The sequence below is a fragment of the Mercenaria mercenaria genome, chromosome 9, assembly GCF_021730395.1.
Source record: "Mercenaria mercenaria strain notata chromosome 9, MADL_Memer_1, whole genome shotgun sequence".
NCBI classification, from domain to species: Eukaryota; Metazoa; Mollusca; class Bivalvia; order Venerida; family Veneridae; genus Mercenaria; species Mercenaria mercenaria.
The window spans coordinates 55,456,189-55,470,896 of NC_069369.1; positions in this window are offsets into that span (position 1 = coordinate 55,456,189).

The window sequence follows — 14,708 nt, forward strand, 5'->3', positions numbered from 1 at the left end:
GTTGCGTTTTAAAGCGACTAACACACACTGTGAATTGTGATTTTTTAAAAAAAATTCATCACCGCAAGGCAAAATGCCGCCATTATTTCATATATTTTACATGAAACATAATGGTTTAACAGTTTATAGTTTCCAGAATTACGGGAGCATTCGAGTTCATAAACCGTTGCAACGCTTTATTTTCGTAAACACTGATAAATATAAAACGAGACGCGACAGTATTTTTAGATTTTATCCTCACGTGGGCAGCAAACCAAAACTGCGCATGCAGTTTGAGGGTTCAATTTATAGATTCGTCTGCTGATTAGGGAAATCGGCATGATTTACTTTGCCTTATTTAGGTAGGAATCACATTGAATTTTCAGAAACGCTTTTCAGTGTTTCCCACCCAACTAGAGGTGTACTGGTCAGGAACCCAGACAATCCTTGCGTGTATCAGTGCTATACACTGGGCACGTTAAAGAACCAGGCTTTCTATTCGCAACGAGCTACGCTAAGTTAGCCTGACAAGCCTGTATCTGATTTCTGATCTCTCTATCGTGGGGGCTTTGTCTCACTCTGTCTCTCTGATCAGATCGCTCTGTGTCTGTACTAGTAGAGGATGAATTATGCGCCCTGTGTGGCTGCATTTGAACGTATATGAGCAGCGTGAGGCCGATATTAGTTTCCGGGTGAGCTGGTGTGCCTGATCAGGCGCACTTCCGGCCATATCAGGCTCACTTCCGGCTGCGCAAAACATCCATATTTTATGCTTCTACTGACATAATATCAAGTATATACAAACTAACATTTATTTTACAAAAGAATGCAAGGTATATTAACATAATTTCGTTAGCTTCCTCTTATCGTTGTTGAATAAGGTTGACAAAGAAACTACGGCCCTAGAATGCATGAATTTAAAACAAATGACAACGTTGACGTTCCCGCGCATTACATGAACATTCAATAACGATGTGCAACATTAAATTATTTTAATCTCGTATTCACTTTACTAGTAGAACATACGCAATTAAAAGGTTATTAAACAAGGCTGGTGTGCCTTAAGACGATATTGGCACACTAGACCGGTATATCCCCTCGGGCTAAAACCCTCGGACCAATACCTCTCCTAGTATGCTAATATCACCTTAAGGCATACCAGCCCTGTATATTTACCTTTAATTACCACATGTCCACACGATAAATATTTTAAATATGTTTGATGCACCGGTACCGTCATTATGAAACTGGCACAATGGCTACAAAGGAGTGTAATTATTTTCTCCACTTTTTATTGTTGATTTTATTGTTATTTTATTTTGATCTGTTGTTGTTTGGCTAAGAGTCATACCAACAAAATTTAGGTCATACAGCGGCTTTTCTAGCTATTGATCGTTGGAGAAGACCTAAGCTACATGTCCAGGCACGGATGGGCACTGAGGACCACTGACCTCGAAATACATAAACCTCAGTTATGTTACATATATTGAAAACAGATCTTCTCTAAAACCTATTACATTCCTTTAAGTAAGGTCCCTGCTTAAATGAAATGTACATAAATGTTGCACATGAAAGATTGTGTTGTCAAATGTATTGATATGATATAAAGCAGCTTCATAAGTGTGATGTTTAACAGCACTGACTGAGAGAGTGATTCACTTTGCAAAAGCGACCGTTAAATTAAACAGTAGAACTGTTTTAGCTTTCTACTTGGAAAAACGAATTATTTACAATCTATCTGCATTAATCGGAAATGAAAAGTCTCAGGGAAGTTAAGCTAATAAAGAAATGTAAATCAATCGTACAACAACACACTTGGTCTCTTATTTATATTTCTCAGCAACATAAATTTCTACAAAATCGAGACTTCTTGGAAAATATATTTGTGATTATGTAATTTGAGGATGGTGGCATGATATCTGTACAAGTACTTTCAAAGGATATTTACTGTTACACCGGTAACTTTTACTGCTACACACTGATATTTCTATAGATATCTGATAATTGCTGACTATTTAAAATGTCTGTTTATTGTCAGGTATTATGCAATGTGCATACAAATATTTAGGGCAAAACATGTTGTCTGAACCGACCATTCAGTATACCAAATTGTTAACAACAACTAAGCGTTTCACCGATAAAAAGAGTAAGACAATAACTGTCACTGGTTCTGCCAGATTTGTATAACAGAAACACTTACTTGCAACTTAAACAAAATGCTGAAAGGAAACTTGACCTCTGTGTTCTTGTTGTCTCTTGTCCTTTGGGAGCATTGTTCTGTTATGAGTTCCGCTCAAGCAAAGGGCGTGAGTGATGTCGCACTTTGAGTAAACTCAAACCATTTCTAGTATTATTTTGTTTGATTACATTATATGCTTGTATTATTAAGATCCTAATATATATTTCTATGTATTAACATCAAATATTTCCAAATATATCTTGCATAAAATTGTAAATTCGTAACAAATATTTGCAACAAAACATGCCTCTGAATCCAGGAAATAGATACAGTTACTGTTTTTTTCTTTTAGTCAAATACAATGTATGTAGACACCATAAACGTTTCATTTGTTTTCAGGATACTGGTAAACAATTATATCTTGACTTTTTCGTGTTTAAGAAATTCCAAGATTACATATGTAGCTTATTTCACATTACATCGAGAATTTCAAACGATGATTTCGAAAACAACGGTGCTCTGACAAGAGGTACGGTACGAGAAAATATAGAATACATTTTCGTCTCATATCTTTTACATTTATTTGAAAATGAGGAGCAATCCTCCCTTTCATAAATACATGTTTATATGGTTTTGAAACAAACGAGATATTATGACAAAAGCGGAACTACCACCTGGTGTTTGACAGACTAGACAAAACCAAGAAATGATATTCAGACACAAAGTGTTCAATGAACAGGCGTAAAGCATTTTTCAGTCAGCGTTATTCTACATGTTCTAATCATTTCTAAAACTATCTAGCAGTAATACTGTTACATAAATATTTCTCGCATCATGTCACAAAATCAGCGGGCGTACATAAATTGAATTCTCTTAGGAATTAAATGATTGGAAAATTTAAGTAAAATGGAATAAGCGGATATTTCATCCACACAGAGTATTGTTGTATACAGGAATAACGCAGTGCCAAATTACCATAATCAGATTCATTTAAAATTACTAGTATATAATTAATAAACGAAAAAGCTGTTAGGATCAATTTCAAATATATTAAGTGAAAGTTTGTCAATGTCCATTTGTTAAACGTCTTGCATACAGTTAACAATTTTCTATTTACCTAAAGTACCTGTGTTAGAATTACATTTATGTTTCTTTGAGTGCTTTCGCTTTTTTTCTAAATATTACACACTCACTGTGATATTTGAAAAAAAAATGTTAATCATTCATATTTTTACCGTCTATGAATATGTATGGACAATATATGTCTTGTGAAGGCATGCCTCTACGTTTTGATTTCTTTCCATGATTTTGTCCTTTTTATACTTTTGCCAAATAAAATCTGACTGTCCATGTGTACAATATCACGAGCTAAGTTCCCAACGACAAATGTCAATAATCTCAAAAATATTCAAGGAAAAGAAGATAAGCGCATGTTTAAAATGTTTTACGTTGGAAATGGATATAATCATTTTAATACCGGATGCGCTGAACTGCTTTAATTTCCCGTAACTCAGTTTGCGCCAAACTCTGAAAAATTGGGCATGTTTGTAAACATTATCACTTCATAAATTAACGAAAGATTATGGTAAAATTCCTGAAAATACAGAGCACTGCAAACATAGCCAGAAAGCCATGCATAGCAAAGTAGGTCCGCAACAATAAGAAACTGTAGCAGAAAGGTTGCTGCTAAAAACCAACAAGAAGCACATTTTAATTATATGCAAAATACAAAAATGGATATAGGGTATAGGGTTGGGGTGTTGGGGGAAGTAGAATAATACAAAGATGAATATTCAACAGGGAAACGCTGTCTCCCTACACCGCAAACCACAGCAGCGCTAACAAGGACGTGCACATACACAAGGCAAACAAACGGACAAGCATAAAATACACAGTGGGTCACCGCTCAGGGACGACCGGTGGCCAAAAATATGGAGAAAACCTAACCTCACTCATAGTAAATGGAAAGGGGGCGTAAATGCAAATTAGCAATGGAGTGAAGGGGCGGGAATAAGGAAAACCACCACCACAACCACTTTATTAGTCATCGTACCCTCAAAGAAGAAAGCGTAGCGACTTACTGTAGAGGAGTCAGTGACCAATGATTCACTGTCCTTTAAAATTTTCACGTTGTATCCTCTTTACACATTTTGAAAATAATGGTTAAAATAAGCATAATAATTAATTTTCCTCAGTTTGTGATCGACACCATTATAGTTTACGGGGTGTGTAAGGCCACGTTTTTAGAAGTGTTTTGTTGTTTGTGTAATATTTCTTCAAATGTTTGGACGATCAGTAGTAAATTTTGTAAAAACCTTCCGTAGTTTATAATATCGGTAACCCTGTTGTAATAACTGTTTTTGGATATATGAAATTTGTATTATTAAAATCCTCTACCTTTGAGCAAGCTCTTGCAAACCGAATCAGTTCTGACATAAAACGCTGTATGTCTATCGAAGAACATCCCCATCCAGGTGGGGGTTATGAAAATTAAAACCGTCTCTTTTATCATATGTTTTTGTTTCTTTATTACTATTTACATTTGATAAATTTCAAGTCCAAAAGTGACGCTGTGTCACACTGTGTCACAGACGTAGCAGAATATCATAGGCGTCTGACGAAAACAACATATTGCTTTCAACCCCAAACGCTAAAGAAATTCGCGTAATATCTTTATACCGTACGAAGACATACCGTTGTCTTACACACTGTTATATTTTTATAAACAAATGATAAAACGAACTGCCGATAATTCCTTTCCCGCTGGACTGTTAATTGTGACAAATGACCAGATGTGAGCTAGGTAGATAATGATTTGTCTACGCCCGTTGCTCTAGCACTGAAAACCGTAATTGTGTTTTATCAGTTATAGTCTCCATTGATGATAAAACTTATTTTCAATATTCATTGACGAAATCCATATACAATTAGGTTATCATTTTTATACATATTTTATTATTACAAGATCGTAATAAAGACACATGCTTTGTTGGTGAACATTTGCTTTTTCTAATTATAACCTCCTTCAGATATGAAAGTTCAGCAGTGGCAGTTTGCGGGTTCAATTCACAGGCTAGTGTTGCCGTTGTAACTACTAATCACCCCTTTCCCATAGAAGAGCTGAACTCTAAATTCTGAGACTCTGGCCTATAAATGAGGTGCGCAAATACGGGTTTTCTTATTGTTAGGGCTAGGGATATTTCATTGATGGGAGTAATTATATTAGCGTGACAGCCTACAATACCTTCGAGATTTTCAGCTGAGGTCCTCGTGAGATTGTTTATTTAATGCCGCTCGAATTTGTTCAAAGCGAAGCTAGAATAAATGATTTCACGAAAACTGATCAGAGGAAACTTTTTTTTTAATACAGTAGCGATAAAAAGCTTATGCAAGCTTCATTGAAAACGCAAAAGGAATGACTTGTCAAGAAGTTAATGACCGCTCAATTAAAATTCGACGAGAGTGCCTCCGTTTTCGCATCATACGTGATACATTTTATATATAAAATAAGTGGCAGAGCGAGAAAATCTGCAGAAAAAAAATCTGCATCTAACTAAAAGGTTACTTATCTTTCGGATGTTTAATAAATATAGACGAGACATGGATCATTTTCAGTGGCATATTGGAAATAAATCTGAGCAGCTCTCCTGTAATCATAGTTAGAACTATAAAAGTAATTGATAGTTTTAGCAAAACATGTTACAAAGAAGCCAGTTGATTATTAAGAATTAACTTAAATCTTGGTTAACAACAAGCAAATAAAGCGATGAAATGAATCATCGCTTTATTTGCTTGTTGTTAACCAAGATTTAGTTTGATAATATGCAGATAATTTCTATCAAAGACCATTTCTGGTGTATGAAAATATTTTTTCTCTTTGATGGGTGCAAAAATGTCATGTTGTTTTTCTGTCTTCGTTATTCATTTGTAATGTCACTGAACCTTTGTGCCAATGTGCTTGTAAATCAGAAAACGCGGACTTGGCGGCTAATATTAAAGGCGGTCTAAAGCGCTAAACGATCTAGGAAAACGGATATAAAGTGGTGACGAGAGAGCAGAGTTATTCCTCAAAACATTTTTTGGTCATGTGCGGGGAAATTGGGAGAAACATCGACCTTCCGCAAAGAAGACAGAAAGCTTTCTTGCATTATGTGGCGTAAGGAATGCTATATCAAGGCAGAAAATTTTGGAATCCAAAGAGCAGTGAAGTTAAAATGATTCACTTTATGAAAAGCTGAGTAGAAATGACCTTCCGCAAGGCACTCAGACGGTTTTCTTGCATGATGTGACGTTAGTTCCCGGAAGCAAGGTTTAGGCTCCTCAGCGCGCAAAGTGAAAATGATTCAGTTTATGTGACATTGATTGCAAATGTTGTATACAAAAAAAGTGTTTACTCAGACTAATTATCGTTTTATTGTTCCGTTGCCTTCTGTTGCAGACAGGACTGTTATCAGCTTTTCGCAGGAATACTAACCACTTATTGGTAAATGGAATTCTGGACAAAGTTAACATAATGTATCGTGACAGTTATAATATTATGAATCATTACAAAGATAAAAAGTAAAAGTATAAGCAATGCATGTTTCTTCAAAGTTTCATACTAAGGCATGTTTGAAAGATATCCGCGACCCTGCAACTTGCTGTTGTCGTTCTTAACAACTTATCATGCTATTTCAAGTATACAAATACCATGAAATTATAGGCAATAATGGTAATTACTATGTCGTGTGTCTGTATCTTCTAACATGACCTGTTATACAAAACAAATACGGACTCGTTACCACTGCAACGTAACTTCCGTTCTGCAAATATGACATTAAAAATGTTCCTTCTGACTAGGGCTTCAGAACTTGTGACGTAACTGCGACCTTTTAATTAAAGTCAATGTTATCTACATGAGCGTTTTTGTCAGACGTTAAGTCAACTCAACCCCCACCGCCCGCATGCATCCTTTTCCCTACCCCTTTCCTATTTTTGTGTTTTGCATAAAATTAGAATGTATTTGTTGGATTTTCAAAGCAATATTTCTGCTATTTTTTCACTACAGTTATTTTTTTTTTGTTGCGTTTCTACTTTCCGATTCATGGCTCTCTGTCTGTGCTTTGGGTGCTCCGGGTAAATCTACCACAACTTTTTCTGAAAATGCTAGCGTAAATTCTTTGTTATTATTGAAACAGTTTTGAAACGATTTTAATTTGAACATAAAAATATATGCCAACTGCCTTTAAACCAGTAATGCGTGAAAACGATAACTCAATTAAATTTCTGAGCAGAGGACACAATTAATCATAATTATCTTGTTTAAAACTTGATTGAACCGTAGCGTACTTTCTAAGATAAAATATTTACAGATGTATTTCCTCAGTGGAAGAAAAAGAAAATTGCCTCTAGGTGATATTTTGTTTTAGTCTTTCCTAACACGTATAAATATGCATTTATGTCAGTAGTTCATACAATGTATCACAATTGAAATCGTATGAATACCTTACGGGTGCTGATCACAAAAAAAGGCAATTTAAGTGGCTATATGTGTAAACACTAAAATCTATTCAAATAGACATATAATAGCAATAATAATTGAATGGTATTGAATGTAAAACAAAAAGATGTATGTACACTTGTCTAGTGATAAAATACCCATATTAAATTTAGATGTTGAAACGTTTAATAGATCGTTTAAGGTTACTGATGTGTTCCTTCTTCATCGATTTTTAAATATCAGGAGCTCCTTGCATAAATACATAAACGAGTCTTTCTTGTAGTAAAAATATCGATATTCTATTATCCGCTTTATGATTTTACCTTACATAATCCTAGAAGGAAAAAAGAATCACTCAGGCGTTTGATTGATATTGCGAAAGAACCATATCACCTAATGGACAATATTCAATCGGTTCCTCTTTGATAAAATCCAGACAGTTGCCAATTAGGTAGTTGATGAACAAAACAATTCAGGCACAAACATTGTATATGAAAATGGTTTTTCCTCTGTCAATGTATCTTGAGGACTTACTGTCGCTAGGTACAACATGTAGTATTATTTTACATTCTTGTACCTATAACTGTCTACTGGGAAAACCTTGTGAGAAGCGGTAGCCGATAACAGCAGTCATTTAAAGACAAACCTATTATAAAAGATTGATCTACATTAAAATATAAACAATTGTATCGAGACAGAACTCGTCACAGCCAGTAAAATTTACAAAATAGAGAACACTGCTCTCCTTTTGACTCAAGGACACTCTGAGAAATACATGCTACAGCATATATGTCCAAAAATATCAGGAAATGCTAGTTAAATGCAAATTCTGTTGTTTTATCAGTGTGACTCAAATATGTCTACAAGTAGGAATAGTTCTTACACAGGACAAAATAAGAAAACTTTACGAAAATCTTCTCGTTACATTAATGTTTCTGAATCATCTATTACTCCTGTGACTGCAGATGGTTGATATCACAGAAATATTTATTGATAATATGAATATATTAAACTATCTATCTGACAATTTAACTGTTTATCGTAACTGAACTCTAAATTTAGAGCCTCTGGCCTATAAATGAGGGGATGGGGTGCAAATACGGGTCTTCTTATTGTTAGGGCTAGGGATACTTCATTGATGGGAGTAATTATATTAGCGTGACGGCCTGCCATACCTTCGAGATTTTCAGCTGAGCTCCTCGTTAAGTGAGTTTGTTTATTTAATGTCGCTCAAATTTGTGCATAGCGAAGCTAGAATAAATGATTACACGAAATATGATCAGAGGAAACCTTTTTTCAATACAGTAACGATAAAAAGCTTTTGCAAGCAGTACGAAATCTATTCATTGACAACGCACAAGGAATTACTTGTTAAGAAGTTAATGACCGCTCAATTAAAATTCGACGCAAGTGCCTTCGTTTTAGCATAATGCATGATACATTTTATGTATAAAATTAGTAGCAGGGCGAAAAAAGCTTTAGAAGAAAAATTTGTCTCTTACTAAAAGGTTGCTTATATTACTGTTACGGTTGTCAAAACTTTTACTACGCTGACTATTTATATTGGGGGAAATGTTAAAAGTTTATATTGTTAGTACAATGTATGTGAAACCAATAATTATACTTCGAAAATATCTATTTTCAATTTCTTATTTTTGCCTTCCACCGCACACATATATAAAGTATATGGATAAATCCCCATTTTTCATGAGATCAAATATGTCAAACTTGCTGTTATAGATGAATTGATATGTATAATTTACGTTTGATAAGCGCAGGTCACCGGTTTGAATTCCGATGTAGCGTTTGACTGTTCGGAAGAAGTGTTCCATTTTGTGCCTTGCTTTGTTTGTTTCATTCACGTTTTCTACGGGTTTTATCTGGTCAATGTGTTTGTGTTTGCTTTTATATTTCAATTTCAGTGGATGTCCGGAGGGGATTGCTACCTTGGAAGATGGTTGTGTCAACCGGCTTTTTGTCTTTGTTTTTATAGTAAGAATCAATCAATAGAACATGTGCGGGGAAATTGGTAAAACATCGACCTTCAACAAAAACGAAAGAAACCCATTATTTTAACTGGGGACCATTTTCATGGAATTACACGCTAGTGTATCATTGAAGGTTCCATGTGCAACGCCGTGTGAATACATCTGCGGATGTTTCTTAATTGATTTTTGTACTTGTAGCATGTGTAAATGTTGAGTTCTGCTCAACCCGTGTCTAGAGGGCGTGGACAGTAGCATGCATTTCCACTACCGTCCATGAACAGGCTCAGTCAAACCGAGCCTGCAACATTTTCGTTTTTGTCGTGTTGGGCGACCTTTGGAGTTTCCACGTTTTCTTGCATTAAGAAATGCTTCTTCCAGGAAGAGAGTTTTGGAGCCAATCCAAAGAGAAGTGAAGTAAAAATAATTCACTTGAGACATTGACAAGAATCGACCTTCCGCAAGACAGTCAGACAGTTTTCTTGCATGAAGTGACGCTATTTTCCAGAAGCGAGGTTTGGACTCCTAAAACGATTCAGTTTATGTGACACTGCAAATGTTGTATACTAAAAATGGGGTTAGCCGGACTAATTACCGTTTTATTGTTCCATTGCCTTCTGTTGCAGACAGGACTATTATCATCTTTTAGCAGGGATACTAACCACTTATTGGTAAATAGAATTCCGGACACTGTTAACATAATGTGGCAGGTATAAAATTATGAATCATTACAAAGATAACCTTTCAAAGTAAAAGTATAAGCATTGCATGTTGCTTCAAAGTTTCATACTAAGGCGTGTTTGAAAGATATGCGCGACCCTGACACTGGCTGTTGTCGTTCTAAACAATTTATCACGATATTTTAAGGATACGAAGACCATGGAAAGAGTGATAGTTACTATTGTGTATCTGTTTCTTCTAACATGACTTCATTATTGGAGTGCAAACCAATAACTGTTATACAAAACAAATACGGACTCGTTACCCATGCAACGTAACTTCCGTTCTGCAAAATTAATATGACATTAGAAATATTCCTTCTGACTAGGGCTTCAGAACTTGTAACATAACAGCAACCTTTTAATTAAGGTCAATGTTTTTGTCAGACGTTGAGTCAATTTCCGCTAACCAACACACACACACACACACATGCATGCATCCTTTTTTCTTTACCCCTTTCTTATTGTTGTGTTTTGCATAAAATTAGAATGTACATGGATTTTCAAAGCAACCTATCTGCTATTTTCTAACTACAGTTTCTTTGTTCGGGTCTACTTTGCGATGCATGGCTCTCTGCCTGTGTTTGGGGTGCTGTTAGGAAATCTACCATTACTGTTTTCTGTAAATACTAGCGATATTGAAACAGACTAAGTGTGTTTACAAAAACGATTTTAATTTGAAAATAAAAAAAATGCATGCCAACTGCCTTTAAACCAGCAATGTGAAAACAATACCTCAATTAAGTTTCTGAGCATACTATGGATTTAAAACACTGTCGACACTCACCTCCCTCCACTGTGTGTTACAATGGAATTCAAATGATTGCTGAAAACTGTCTTTTTCACATTCCGCCTGCTCAGATATGGGACATTTTGTGCAATTCAACATAACTGAAGTTAAGAAAACTGATTAAAATCACATTTGTGTTGATATTCGTCCTTCGGTGGCTGAGGACACAATTAAATCATAATTATCTTGAATGTTTGAAACTTGTTTCTCTCTAAGATAAATAATTGACAGATGTACTTCATCAGTGAAAGAAAAAGCAAATTGCCTCTAGGTGATACATTGTATTTTGTTTTAGTCGACCCTAACAAGTATAAGACATCAACTGATTCTTATGTATAATGACAATTTCACTGGCTATGTGTTACAAACACTAAAGTCTATTCACATAGACATATAATGGCAATAATATTATTAATGGTATTGAACGTAAAATAAAACGAGACATATACTTATATCAAGTAATAAAATACCCATATTAAATTTAGATATTGAGAAATTTAATAGATCGTTTACGGTGGCTGAATTGTTCTTTTTCATCGACTTTCAAAAATCAGGAGCTCTTTGCATAAATACATAAATGTGTATCTCCTGTAGCAAAGATATCGAAGTTTTATTATCTTCTATATAACCTTTACCCAGCTAAATTTCAATAATGAACTTGTCCATCTTTCAATTTGGACAATACTATTAACTGTTAAAAGGGGTGCTTACCAAAAAGATACTGACTGAATGGCGAACAGTGCAGATCATGATCGCAAAGGCACAATCAGTCGTGTCCACCATGATAAGGGCTAAATGAATTTTACCGTATAATCCTAAAATGAAAAAAAAAAAGAATAACTCAGGCGTTTGATTAATATTGTGCAATGCTGGAAATTGCCATATCACTTAATAGACAATATCCAATCGGTTCCTCTTCTGTAAAATCCAGACAGTTGTCAATTAGGTAGATGATGAACAAAACAATTTAGGCACAAACATTGTGTATGAAAATGGTTTATTCGATAGAAATATTCCTCTGTCAATTTATCTTGAGGACTTACTGTCGCTAGATACAACATGTAGTATTATTTTACATTCCTGTGCCTACAACTGTCTACTGGGAAAAGCTTGTGAGAAAAAATTGGTGATAGCAGCAATCGTTTAAAGACAAGCCTATTACAAAAGATTGATCTACATTAAAATATAAACAATTGTAAGAAGACAGAACCCGTCAGCCAGTAAAATTTACAAGATAGAGAACAACACTGTTCTCCTTTTGACTCAAGGACACTGAGAAATACAAGCTACAGCATATATGTTGAAAATATCAGGAAATGCTAGTTATCTACTTTTCAGATTGTATTTACTTCACAACAGCGGGCGTTAAGTTCTGTTTGGTGCCGTAAAAATGTCGCCTCGACTTCATATCAGTGTTGTTATATTTTCTGGTCCTTCGGGATCATTGATTTCAACTCATTTAGATTTGAAGATTGAGTACTGCTTAAGCCGGTGCTAGGGGGCGTGGGCAGTGTTGCATTTTCCATTACTGCTCATTAACAGACTCAATCAAACCGAGTCTGCAATTTTCATTGTTTGCCTTGTTCTCGGTGCTTTCGAGGGATCTACTTTTCAGATTGTATTTACTTCACAACAGCGGGTGTTAAGTGCTGTGTGGCGACCGTAAAAAGTCGCCTCGACTTTATCTCAGTGTTGTTATATTTTCTGGTCCTACGAAATCATTGATTTCAACTCATTTAGATTTGAAGATGAATACTGCTTAAGCTAGTGCTAGGGAGCGTGGGTAGTGTTGCATTTTACATTACTGCTCATGAACAGACTCAATCAAACCGAGTCTGTAATTTTCACTGTTTGCCTTGTTCTCGGTGCTTCCGAGGGATCTACTTTTCAGATTTTACATACCGGCTTTAGAAAACCGGACGAAAATCAGTTAACCATGCAGACAAATGCAAGAAAATCTGTGGTCAGTGACGCCAATAATATTACCGCAGTTGAAATAGCCGTCCACATGCTAAACATGCAAGCCGCACTTCTTGTACTTTTGGCTCAGGCGATTTTATTAGATGAATTTCAAAGGCAAAATTTATTTTACAGTTATATTTGGAAATATTCCTTTGCATGAGTAAACTGTTGAGTCAATGGAATTGCGAATCGAGATTATTAGCTCCGTAGACATTGTCTTGGCTTAAACATTTAACTTAATTCCTGATACTAGTGGTCGGTTCAAATGAACACACAATCGTCAGCTAATACTTGCAAAAAGAAAAACTGCAAAGGCGACACGTGATCTTAAAGCACAATGAAAGGGAACAGAAACAAAAGAGAATATAGAGCCCCTGTATATGGAACGTCGCACCTGTGTTATGTCGGGAAATTGTATGTTATCATGACAGAACGTGAGGTTAACTTGTCAAAATGGTGTCTTATTGTGTTAAAAAGTTCTGTTATAATGTAAAATGGTGGTGTTAACTTGTCGAAACGGTGTTCTATTATATTAATAAGCCATGTTATCGTGTCAATGCGTGGTGTTTACCTTTTGACAAAGCGTTTTATTATGTTGAAAAGCTATGTTATCGTGTCAAGTTGTGATGTTAACTTGTCCAGATAGTGTCTTATTATGTTAACTGGCCATGTTATCATGTCAAAGTATGATCTTGTTTGCAGAGTGTTTTATTATGTTACAAAGCTATGCTATCTTGTTATCTGTGATGTTGTCTACAGAGCGTGTTATTATGTTAAAAAATTATGTTATCTTGTTAAAATACCGTGTGATTTTGTCTACCGAGCGTGCTATTATGTTAAAAAAGCTATGTTAACTTGTCAAAGTGTGGTGTTAACTTGTTGTATATTTTTGAAAGAATTTCCTGTAATTCATATTTATTTTGCGTTGAAGTGTTATTCCACACAATGAAAAATATAAACCAAAATCTTAGTGATTGAAATAGTGAAAGGTTCACATTAACCTACCGTTATCTTTCAGTAATCCACTGAAAAACATTCAATAAATATTTAAATTTGCAAACACTTTTTAGTGTACTTGCCGTCATTTCCTAAAATCTTGCTGTATGTTATGTTTCACAGTTCTGCAAAAATAATTCTTAGATAAGGCTGTATGGTCTCAATAACAGAGAAATATGTTAGCCAGTTTACATCACAAAATCAGGAATTATTTATGAAGCATGTAATCACTAGATTATAGTACACCAATGTCTTTATAATAATAAACACGACAAAGCAAATTAATAGCAGGCACAGCTTTTATCATAAAAGTGCAATGACTCTCAACGCTTAACATCAGTTTTTTTTTTTGATAAGCAGAATGATTTATAAAGAAACATCCTGGTGAATAAGTTTCGGTCTGTTTATTTTGTAAAACAATTTCAAATGCAAACAACACAGATTGAATATGTTAAGAGGAAATGTGATATAATGGTCATTTCTTCCGGACGTTCTTCAAAGCAACACTCAAGCAAGCAAAATGCAAATCCACTTTTTGTGATACTTTATGTATGACCTTGCAGCTCGGGTTTTAATTCCTGTTACTGCCGCTCATGAACATTATTCACTTGAATTTTAT